The sequence below is a fragment of the Miniopterus natalensis genome, chromosome 9 (assembly GCF_054644295.1).
Source record: "Miniopterus natalensis isolate mMinNat1 chromosome 9, mMinNat1.hap1, whole genome shotgun sequence".
Lineage (NCBI taxonomy): Eukaryota > Metazoa > Chordata > Mammalia > Chiroptera > Miniopteridae > Miniopterus > Miniopterus natalensis.
Window position 1 is genome coordinate 50,460,346 of NC_142089.1, and position 12,480 is coordinate 50,472,825.

General features: G+C 35.9%; 1 protein-coding gene across 1 annotated transcript in view; it reads left to right on the forward strand.

Moving 5' to 3' along the window:
* The first annotated feature begins 2,141 nt into the window (after positions 1–2,141).
* The window catches only part of ADGRL2 (adhesion G protein-coupled receptor L2), a 489,292-nt gene continuing 478,953 nt past the window's right edge, over positions 2,142–12,480 (forward strand). Inside the window, exon 1 of the mRNA XM_016220628.2 lies at positions 2,142–2,247. The gene's annotated coding sequence lies outside the window, so the exon portion shown is untranslated. The remainder of the gene's footprint in view (positions 2,248–12,480) is intronic.

Sequence of the window (12,480 nt, forward strand, 5' to 3'; positions counted from 1 at the left end):
GTGTCTGTATATTACTAGTAATAGTGTTTGTCATGTAGCAGGCACACAAAACAGGTTGAGTTTATGAATGGATGAAAAAATAAAATGTATAAATACTATAAATAAGATATGTATAAATATTTTGTTGGGGTGGATGATTGGATAAAGGATGGATGATGGATAGGTAGATGGATGAATAGAAATATACAAGAATAAGTGACATATACATATAGGAAATGTATAAGTCAGTCCAATGTATGTGCCAGCCTTAAATTAACAAAGCTTCTTGGACATATCCCTTAAAAAAGGGAACATTTTTTTAAACTGACATTTTCCTGCCTTATCTTTAAATACCATTCTTTCTTCCATTTTTTCCCTTTAATAGCCATTAATGAAGACTCAGCAAGTTAGTGACATATTTGCTCTTGGAAATTTTCTCTACTTTTTTTTTGACATGTATATATCAAAGCTTTGCAAGTGCTTTCACTCCTTCTAAGTCAGACATCCCAGATACCTTCTGGACAGAGGAGCTGCAGCGCATTCTCTGGCTGGCTGAAGGCCTTGCTTCCCTCCACCGTTTGTCTGGCAGGTGCCACTTGAAGATTTGGCCTCTGTTACCCTTAGTAGATTTAGCAGTGAAGCAGCATGAAATCCTAAACCTATTGCCAAGTGTGAATCTTCCTTTTCAGAACAGATACATATCATCCTGATCCTAACAAGGAACAGACATCATAGTATTTCCAGTATTTTAATATTATACCACTCTGAGTGAGTGTCAAATGATATTCACCTACCAGACAGATCAAGAAAAAATAATGTTTTCCTCATTTCCACAACATTGTTAAAAAACAACAAACACATTAGTTTTACCTAAAAAAAGACGTGGAAACTGCATCCTACAATGATAGGTGTTTTATGATACAATTTATGAATATAATAATCTGTTAAGAATGTAATTACTGGAGAGACATTTCTCCATGGAAGATTTGGGATTCTTTATAGCCAGAGGAAAGTTATCCACTGCTTTGAAATCGCATTGGACAATTACTAGTCAAAGCTTAAAAATTAAAGGGGAGTAAAGATTGTTCTTTTACTTAAAGCCCTTAGTTCAGATTTTTGTCAAGAAAAAGAGTTTACTGGATTTCCTTTTACACTATCCGACTGCTTCTCCTTTTTGATGTGATAGATAAATTATTTTCCACAGTGGTAATTTATTCCTTCGTTATTTCTTCAGATATTGATAAAGAGCCTACCATTTTCAAGGAACGACAGTGTTATGTATTTTCTGACTAATGGTTAAATATCTTGTTTCTCTCACTGTATTTTTGTCTCCAATGACCTAGTGTTTACGGCCTCACAAACTTGCCAGTCAAAATCTCCAAACAAAATAACATCAGGGGCAAAATATGTGTGTGTGAGTTTATTTTAATTGATGGCAATAGTAGTCCCTGCTTACATAATGTTAAACTGCTAGAAATTTGAGTCAGCTAAAGAACACATAAATTCAAATTGTTGTTGGTTGCTACTCAGTGGCAGGAAGGGTAAAACTGGAGCCTTATCGTCATCTGGTTATATAAATGAGAAAATATGCAAAATCTCCATTTGATTCTTGTTTTAATTTTTCTTAATCATTCAAATATGTGTTTATAAAGTTTAGTATTGCCACAGTATGTGAGTATGTGGGTGCAGGAGTGTGCATGTATATCTGTGTGTATATATATGTGTATGTGTAAATATGTATTAATATATACACATTTTTAACTGTGACAATGCATTTGCTGCAGAAATGTACCAAACCTATTTTGGATGCAAACAGCAAGGGGCGGGGGAAACCGAACCACATAGCCACTAAATACAAAAAGTTTGTGAAAGTGGCCTGAAGATCTACCAATCGATTAATATACAAAAGTCATCACAACTTTTAAAGGCTACCAACATACTCTTTTAAAACAAATTAAAAATTACAAGTTGGAAAGTGCTTGTGGGTTCTCAAAAAATTCTTTATATTTGGCTCGCTCTGTGCTGACACTTACTCTTGCAAGTCTCGTGAGATGCTTCTTAAACATGCTTCACCTTTCTTTCTTCAGTTTCAGGGTAGAAAGGGTCCCTTCAACTCTTCGAGACAGTAAATCACGGTCTGTGTGGTGGTTCTCAGAAGACACTTAAAGGACTGAGTTGGATGCTCTACATAGCACCCTTGCCAAAAGAGTTCGGAAATGACTTCCAGCTTCCCACAGTAATAAAATGGCACTGTTTGGCATCTTTAAGGTAATAAAAGTGAATTTTTTTTTTTCCATTCTAGTAAGTGAGAAGAGAGGCCTGGTTGTCTGAAGAACTGATTAGAATTCATGTGTTTTCCTCAAATTATAGTGTGATATGAGCACACTTACGTGTGAGCATCAGACCACCTGGGAACATTATTACCCCAGCTCTCTGCGGGAAACAGGATGTGCTGGTCGGGGGTGGCTGGAGGGGAAGCCTGGGAAGACCCATCAGGTGGTGTGAATACTGAGGCCACGATTCAATAGGTGGCACTCTTCTCTCTGAGTTGGTGCTGGATGAATGAGGCGTGTGCTCTTTGGAGGATATTTTGTGTGAAGGAAACGTCTGGGAAGTTTGTAAGTGTTTCTGGCACTGTTAAACAGCTGCTGAAGCTTAATCGCAGCCTGGTTGTATTTTGGTGATGGGAAAAGCTCTAGAAAACACGTTTTGTGTCTTTAAGAAAGGGTTCTGTAAGGCATTGTCATTTGTCTGACTGTACAAGACATTTTTAAATTCAGCGTCACTCTCCCCGCGGTTTCAAAGGAAAATCTTCTGTCATTCCTGTTTGACTCATTGGGTCTAGGAGGAAGTTCGATCATCTGCCACTTCCCATCTGGTTATTATTCATAAGGCACCTGCGTCTCTCTGATTTCTCCTAGACTAAACAATGCTACCAACTGAAAACAAACATTTTGTAAAGGAAGACCACCTTTCAGAAAAGGCTCCTGAACGTTAGACGCTTATCAGTCAAGGGCACGAGATGCAGCTTTCTAGCCTTATTTCAACTGTACCAGAAGTAGAAATTAAAATTGTTTTAGCTGGAAAAGACAAGATTGATACTTTTTACATGTAGTCCAATCCACATTTGTTTTTGTTTATAATGCTGCAATTAGAAGGCTATTACAAACAAATTAGCAGTACAGGGAAGAATTTTTAATGAGTTACTGATTTCAATTATTGCCAGATACCTTCATCTACCTGTCACATTCTTGATTAAGAGATACCAGTGTCTATATTTATATAATCTCTTGGTTAAAATTACTCAATAGTGGCCTAATAATGGACTAGTCAGGGGCAGGTCCATTAATTAAGTACACAAAACTATTAAAGAGATTAAACAGATTATTACAAAAGAAGCAGGATGTAGACACAACTAGTTTAACAATAGTGGGGAAGGAGGTGTCCCTAACAAAGATATGACGGGAGGAAAGGGAAATACTATGCCCTTAATGACGGTCTGTAAAAACTTGAGTACGTGTTTATTAAGCTTATGACAGCTCGCTTCAACAAAGAGAATTAGACATAAATGCAAATGCCTTTTGCTCACAAATACTCCCAATGAGTATGACCCAAATCAGAGCATCTGACTTCATTGGGTAACCATCTGTGATAAAAAGGAGAAATTTTTTTCTGGGCTAACACTGAAAGACCAATGGAGGCAGCACTCCTGCAGCTAGTCCTTGACCTTCACCTTCAAGTCTATATTTACCTGTTAAATTATGTGGCCTCCAAGCAGTCTCACGACAGAGGTTTAAGAAAGAAAAGTGTAGTCCCTGATACACTACTGATCATCCATAAAATACAACGCAACGTATTTATAGACCTATACTTGACCTTATCGCTTTGTTATGTAAATTAGCCTTTTTTCCTCAATATTTTGAGCTATGAGCTTTTCATGGCCAGGGACCACATCTTATTTAACTATGAACAAAGTAGGCAGTCAATACATATTTGCTGAATGAAGGAATGAATATATAAAAACATGTTTCCTGTTTTCCTCATTGCTAAAATAGAAGTAATCTTACTTTCAGCAAATATATATAAGGGTAAGAATATTCATGTTCTTGATTTTTTTAAGTGTAATAAATTTATCCCTAAATACAGGAACTATCCTGTGCTTACCCAAAATAAACTTACTGTTTAAAACTATTAAATGCTAAAAAAAAAAAAAAAAAAAAAGAATGGCTAGCAAATTCAACATCTCTATCTCTTATTTTAGCAGGGACTTGCTAGTAAGTTTAGGATTATGCTTAACTTAGCCCCTTGTCCCCCCTTGTTACCTCCTCTGTAGCTTAACTTATTTATTTATTTTTTGTCCCAAATATTGTCATATACATGTAGCAGATCAAATAATTTCCTTTGAAAATTCCTAATTGTGACTGTCTATTCTAACATGTCTATTTTATAACCAAATATTTGTCTTTGTGTAATGACTAAAATGCCATTTATCCATTTATTTAACATATATTGGTTGATTGCCTTCCATGTACAAGATAATCAACCAAATGCAAGGATGCAATAGAAATATTCAACTTCTCTTTATTCCTTCAGGTTCAGAGTTAATCTCACTGTTTTTTGTTTTGTTTTTTATTTGAGCAGTGATCCCAAATAATCATACAGGCTAAAGATTTGCTTTTAAGAGAGTGATTCTGAAAGTTGTTCATACTTAAGAAGCATCTGTGACCATGTATTGTAGGAAAGCAGAGTCTGAATTTCATTCTCGTGGAATCAGGCTCAGTAGATCTGGCACAGAGCCTAGGAATCTGCAGCATTTCTAACAAGATTCCCAGGTGATTCTCAGGCAACTGATCCTTACAACATGAATTAAGAATCACTAAGTTGAGAATTAAAGAGATTTTTCTTATCAGGCCATTCTTTATTCTAGGTACAACAAACATCTTCTTTTACCTCCTCATTACTTTTTCCTGTAAAATACAATTTAAATTTTTCTGAATTGCATTTTATAATTACACCGAATCTGTTGTGACCTAGGAGGAATACTTAGGATTTTTGTTTTTGTTTTTGTCCCTCTAAAAGTGGTAGGAATAAAATGAGAAATATTCAACATGATGGTTTAAGAACTCACATGTTGATGATAAAAAAAAAACTTTAATCGCCATATTTGATTCTAAACTGGTAATTCATTATGATGAAAATCATCCATTTTGAACAACTGACTAACATTTTACAAAATACTTTTTAGAGATTTCTACTAGGTGCTTCTTTAATGCTTTCTTTTCTAATTTTCTCTTAAAATATTTCATTAGGTCTCAATGCAAGTTTTTTCTATGACTTTAGAAGACAGTAAATAAGCAAAGTGGGATCTATTTTCCTCCCTATGTCAATAACACCTTACTTTAACCTCTGAATGAGATATTTCTCTCTACAAGTCCTTCAGTAATGTGGTATCACGTTATGGGTTGTGAACACAGTGACATTATTTAAGGTCAGGGTAGATAGATAATCTGTGACAAGCTTCTACTTGTTATATTAGGGCCTGCCATTCTCCCAGAGAAATGTTGGCTTATTATTTCATAATTCAAGTTCAAGACATGGTTTTCTTCTTTCTAAGGTTGACAGATCATTTCTTTAAGAAGATTTGATATATTTCTAAACTTTTCGAATTTGAATATTGTTGTTGTGTGATATGATTTTTTTTAATATAAATCAATAGTCCCCAAGGTGCATTAGGAGCTTTTGATTGATATTAACCCTAAAATCCACCTCCAGTCAAATGTGTCACATTTAGACACGTTCTTTGCATTAAAATATCACATTTACTTTTAATTTTTTAAAAGACATTTTAAGAGGCTTATTTAGAAATGTTCATACTAATAGACAACTGTGAAATGTTCAGTTTCATTGAGTGCTCTAACTGCATTTATCCGAATAGTCCCACTCACTAAAGACTGAAATCTATTCTAGCTATTTGTGAAAACATAATGTCCTACAATATCTATCTGATAGATATACGAGGGCTAATCAAAATATAATTAACCAGAATATCTTCCCCTCTAAAACCAAAAAAAAAGGGTAGATTTTTATTTTGAAAGTTTAACAGGCTAAATCAATTTGAAAGCCTGTTTAAAATATATACTTCCACATGATAATATACCCTGGGGCCTGGAAACAATTATAATAAAATTTTGTGGAGAAAACTCCCACTGTTTCTGTGGTGGCATTTCTGCCATGGTTCAAATTAGAACTCCTATAAATCCTGGAATTGAGCAAATAGGGAAATAAAAATCTTGTAAAATACCTGTCTGCATTGAGGCTGAAGGAATGAATTTGGATAGGATTCCAAATCAAACTTGCTAACTTGTTTGAGGTTGGTACATTTATACCTGCTTTTCAATTTGTGGCAACTTATCTAAACAGTTCCAAGTTAAAATAGAATAAAACCTTGATCATTCCCTTTTAAGTAAAATCATGATAATTTTGATCCAATTCCCTACATTAATGTATCCATTTCCCCACATGGAGTTCCGTTAGGTGTTACAAATAAATAAACAATTGAAAGAATTCCTCCACAAATAATGAGGAGGCTGAGAATCCAGGGTGCCTGTGCACTGGACAAGCAGTAGACCAGGCAGTGGAACTCAGCCGCAAAAGTAGGCAAAGGAACTTTCTATCAACAGCTTTACAATGGTAAAGTGTAAGGTAGAGCTCATTTACACGTTTGACTGTTTTTCTGCAACCTCGTACAGAAAGTCTTCTTTATCTTTTTAAATGTCATAATTGCAAAATTATAAATGTTATGCAAATCACCTATTTACTTGCCGAATGACAAATCCAAGATACTAAGCATCATCAAACTTTGGCGAATGCATAAATATCTCTAGGATAGTATTTTCAAATGCTGCACAGAGGTAAATACAAATGCTTTTGAACCATGGGCAAAGCTTTGAAAGAAAAATTCTTTAAATAGGAAAATACCTTGAAAAAAGGGCTGAGCCTGGATATATGAATAAAAATTGCTGCTCTGGGATAGAGAGGAGCCATACGGTAGTTTTAGTCTATCTAATCCCATCAGAGGAGACGCCACTAAAGTATGTTTCTCACAGTGAAAACATCTCACTGTGAAGGTATAACTGCCTTTACTGTCTTCTAGGAATATATTGTTGGACAAGGAAAACATTCTTGGTCTACCATAGGCAATCAAGGGATTAGATAGTCATGACGAGGCAACAGTTGTTGTCTGATAGGCCTGTAATTGTAATGAAAGTTTATAATCCCCTTCTTTCCTTGTAAATCCTAATTTACAGATGTTAGAATTTTGCCCTGACCAGGAAAGACAGAAAAAAAAGAGGCAACCTAGCCTACAATCTGCTTTTCAATTGCTTACCAATAATGCCAAAGCAAAAACAGGTTATTAAATTATGTAATGCTTTAGATTCTAAAAAGTATTTAAAGCGTTTTATTTGATAACATTAATACCATAATTCTCATCAGCATATTACATATCATCCTTCCTCAAAAGACTTCAATCTCATTAAATGTCTCTCTTCTGTTTTAGTTTTTTGAAAGGCTTTTGTTGTTTTAAGTATCTTGTCTGTCTATTTTTCTAACAATCTATCCATCTTTCTAAATCTCTATATCTACATCTATCTAATTATCTTCTAAAATTAGAGGGGAAAAGCCTTTGTAAGTACCTTACCAAAAAACTCCCACATTGATAAAAGCAAATAGAAATTATAAAGAAATGCATTTATCTTCCAGATTGAAGCCAGGGACACCTCCACCCTTTTCATTGATTTCAGCTCAGCATGATTTTCCATATGTTTCCTGAGTTTTCTCGGCATTCTTTTGATAATGAGATAAAGTGCATGATTTTGCCCTCCAACACTGCAGAATGATGTTAACACAAGGAGTTTTTATTTGAAAATCTTTATCTGGCGTAATTATACATTCTGTCCAGGACTTCACTGACGGGAAGTAAACTGTTTCTCTCCTTCAGTTGTCGTTCTTAGGGCAAAGGCCAGATGGGTCCAGCAGCTAAAACTACCAAAGAAGCTCTCCTAGGTCATTGGTGGGAAGTTCAATATTATTACATCCCTAATAGCAGCTGCTTCTCTATGAACTCAGGGTTATGAAAGATGAACTACATTAAATGGTAAATCATTAAATATCAGCTGAGTTAAAGCACTGTGGTCTGTTTCCCTGCTTAAATCACCAGCATCTGCCTTCTCACATGCAAAGAGTTGCTCTTTACAATCGTGGAGTGAAACACGGACAGAAGGGCCGATGCTGAAACCACACAGAAAACCTCAAAGAGCATCTTTTGGGTTTTCATTTGGTGAGTAAATGATCATCAGCAAATACTCAGCAGTGGAAGGAAAGCACAGCATTGCATTTATCACAGCTGTAAAATATTTAGGAATACGTAATCCCTTTAGAGCCTCATTTTTTTTTCTCCGAGTGTGTGTTTATTCCTCAGGAAAAGAAAAACAACTGTTTAAATTATGTCCATCTAATGCCTTAGATTTATTGCAAAACCTACAATTTGCTGGTTTCCTTTTACTATTGATCCCTCTTTTACTTATGGGGATGTGAACCTCGTAAGTGGAGGTAAAGCTCATACTGATTCAAAACTAAAATTGTGCAATAATGGATACCACGAAGCAAGGCTCCAAAACTGTTACAAAACTAGACTCTTCTCATCTACTTGAATTGGGCCACAGAGTAATCTCAAGTGGCAATTATAGCCTTAATATCCTACGCCCTGCTTGTCTTAGATTGATAGTATACTCACAACTGCAAGCAGTTACGTGAGACAGTGGTCTTTCTCCTCACGCTGCATGTGCTTTCATGGTGCTTTGCTCCACTGCGGGTTTGCTTTGTCCATGTAAGTGTTTGAGCGGCCGTTGTGGTGTCAAACTACATGTCAGTGTTGTGGCAAGATACAAGAGGTATCCACAGAGCACCTCAACTACGTGTTCCTTTTACCTCCCCTGAATATGTCGTTCTGAGGTGAAATGAAAATCTAGGATTCACTTTTAGATTTCCAATTAGTCATCGCTCTTTGGAGTAAGACAGACTTAAGAGGTTGCTATTTTCAAATTTGGGGCAGAAAACATAAAGTTTAATTGCATAGAATATGGTTTACTTTTATGGTCTGCTCATTTTGAAAATGTATCCTGTCATGTCAACCCCACACTTATCTCAACTGTGAACATATTACCTTCTACAGACAATAGAAAGAGGGTCTCCAATATTATCTTAGTTTTATTTACAGGCTCATAATGATGTTTCTTTCAATCATAAAACAATGAGATATCAAGGAAAAGATTGTTTGCTAACATTCTTCTTAGTACAAAAATACCTGAATTCTTTAAAAGAACACATACTTTTATTAGCATCCAACTTTTTTTTTTTTTTACAGGAACTATTTTAAAAGCTATATAGATGCCTTTCATTATTTTAAAAATCTATTTTTTCATTGCTTTATTAATTAGCACCTACATCCAGTGGGAATATTATGGGACATCTTGTATACACAAAGTCATACTATTGTTTAGGGAAGAAACAATTATTTACTCTTGTAAGAAATTATAAGGATCTGAAAGACCATCTTATTGTGTAACCTTAAGCAAATTATGTATCAGCTTCATGCTACTATTTTCTCATTAGTCTAATGGGAATTAGTGCCACTCACATATGTGTGAGGATGAAATAAAACATGTAGGCACTTGTCATAATACCTGACACGTATTCAGCTCTTAGAATAAGTGAAATGCTTTTGTCCCAAAATACTCTCTTGTTCTGCATAATCTGCCTCAAAACTATTACGTAGTTTACTATGTTTCCCTATGGCCTCTGCTCTGCTAGGCATTTACCAGAAAGATGTCTTTTTACAACTTTTTATTGCTTATGTTTTATCCACTGAAAAACTTTCAAAAACCAACCAGTGAGACCTACTTACAAATATATTATCCAAAAACATATATCACATGAGGCTGCCTCTTCTGGGATATGAATGGACAAGCAAAAAATGTCAAAATGTCAGAGTGTCGTGTCTTAGAAGAACTGTGAATCTTTGTGAGTTGCTGGGAATGATTTTGCCAACATGAAAAAGTAAAGACAACAATGTTGACATAATCAAACGTAACCCTCTGTGACATAGCTATCCCCACATTAGCGGCCTTTAAGGCTTTACAGGCCTGTATTAACATTCAGGTCAAACTAAAGATAGCTGAGCACTATTTAGTGGCACTGACGGGCAGACTGAGCTGGCTGGCAGGCATGCGGGAGTCAGTCTAGAACCCAGAAGCAAGGCATATACTTGCTACTCAATAGTGTCTTGTCCTTGTGTTAAAATACATACATCCAGACAGCCCAGACTGTTCACTGGACAGAACTGAGTCTCTAGAACCTGGAAGGGTTTATGTATCAGAGGAAGAAAGATAAATCAGTCATATGGAATCTGTCATTCTGATGTCAAACACTGAAAAATCTAGCGCAATTACAATCATTGTTGAGGCGTTGATTGTTCTGCACCTTTGTCAATCAACTTCCTCTTATTTTCTTATTCCCATAATAATGTTTGCCTGGTCGATGTGGCCTGGGAGGGTCTTGGGTTCGACTCTTGGTCAAGGGCACATACGTGAGTTGCAGGTTTAATCATCCAGGGATGAGTGTGGGAGGCAACCAATCAATGTTCCTCTCCTGTATTGATGTTTCTCTCCCCTCTCTCTCTCTCTCTCTCTCTCTCTTCCCTCTCCCCTCCCTTCCACTCTCTCTAAAAAAAAAAAAAAAAAAAATCAATGTAAAAAATGTACACACTCCTCGGGTGAGGATTTAAAAAATAATAATAATAATGCTACACACACGTGTACTGTATAAGTAATAAGATAGATGCATAAATGTGTCAGGTTAAAATGCTACCTGTGATGTTAAAAGAAGCCACTTAATTCTTAAACTACTTTGACTAATTTCATCACAGATTATGTCATTCAACAGTTCATGTCAGTATTGCAGCCAAGGTTAAATTGCTCTTTTTTATAAAAATATAAAGCCCATCTTGAAAGAGCTCTACAAAAATGAAAGGACTGATTGATCTTCACTCACTGTCCTGAAGAAAAAGTGATCCATCTACCTACCGATGTATCAGGCTCTCTATTCTTATCTATAACACGGTGGTCAAAAAGTTCCCAAGGACAATACATTTTAGTGTTCTCTTGCATATCTCACTTCTTAAAGACACTTCCATTTCTCTTCATTTCTGGAGGAAGATGAATTTTGTCACTGAACATTCCAGACCCATGTGGCCTGACAAAAGTCAGACATCAGCATTTACGAAAGCCCTGAGCTCCGGTGTCTGAGAATATCCCAAATAAAGTATGAAGCATCACTCGCATCTGCCACCTGTTGAGTGTTGCTCTGACAGCTGTATCTCTTGACCATCACAAGTGGAGATGAGCACAAAAGGCATGAAGGAAATGTGCAGTCATCAGACAGAGAAAATTCCACATTCGTCTGTGAAACAGCATTGCTTTTAATTGCACCATAATGATTTTCTAACAAACACAATGGCATGTAGTGTAGTCTTAGAGCTGATTTAAAGCACACAATAAACCACAGCACAGCTGAAAAACCAATTGAGACTTCTTAATGCCAGGAAGATTTTTGTCCTACGTGAATACTTAAGAGCATTTTCACCAGCTACTCTGTCCACAATCCACTTTTACCAAATATACCTACCTCTGTTATTGTACCAGGGCAGTTTTGAAAAGTAAATGGATTTTTTTTTTTTTTAATTTCAAATAGCAATGAAGTTAAGCTTTGGCTTTATTTTTAATCTTTGTGATATACAGTCATAAAATAAGACAAGTTCATCGGGTGGGTGATGGCTCCAAATCTCACTTTTCTGGGTTTTTTAGAAACCAGTTAATAATATTTTGATTCTTTTCTTCAGTGTAAAAGTCTTCCCTGCCTGACTGCCTGGTATTGGTCTTTAATTCTTACAAAACATTCTCTGACAGCGCAGTTAAGTGAGATGGTATTGAGATGATGGAATTGGCTGGTCAGACATTGAAATCCTTGGTTTGTTAATAGGGGTAATTAATAACAATACTAGAAGCTGCCAGGATTTGAGGACCCAATATGGGACAGCCCTTCTCTCAATACTTCCACTTGAAAGATTCCGGTCAAAACGTCACTTTGTGCACAAGGCTAATATTCTGTTTCTGGGAATTCGGTTGTCAAAATATGATGGATTAATCAGCAGAGGCTTTCTAAATTCCCCAGCCCCATTCCATTCTGTTGCATAAAAGAATGAGAAAGGGAAAGGCAGAGAGAGAGAGACGGAAACTTTAAAAGATCTATACTTTCACATTTTCCATTAATTTCATCATCGTTCATATAATAACCAATATCTGTTGACCCTATCATATATATATACAACATAAGCACACACACATGCACACGTGTCTGTATGTACTCTAAACTCTCATTGCCTTT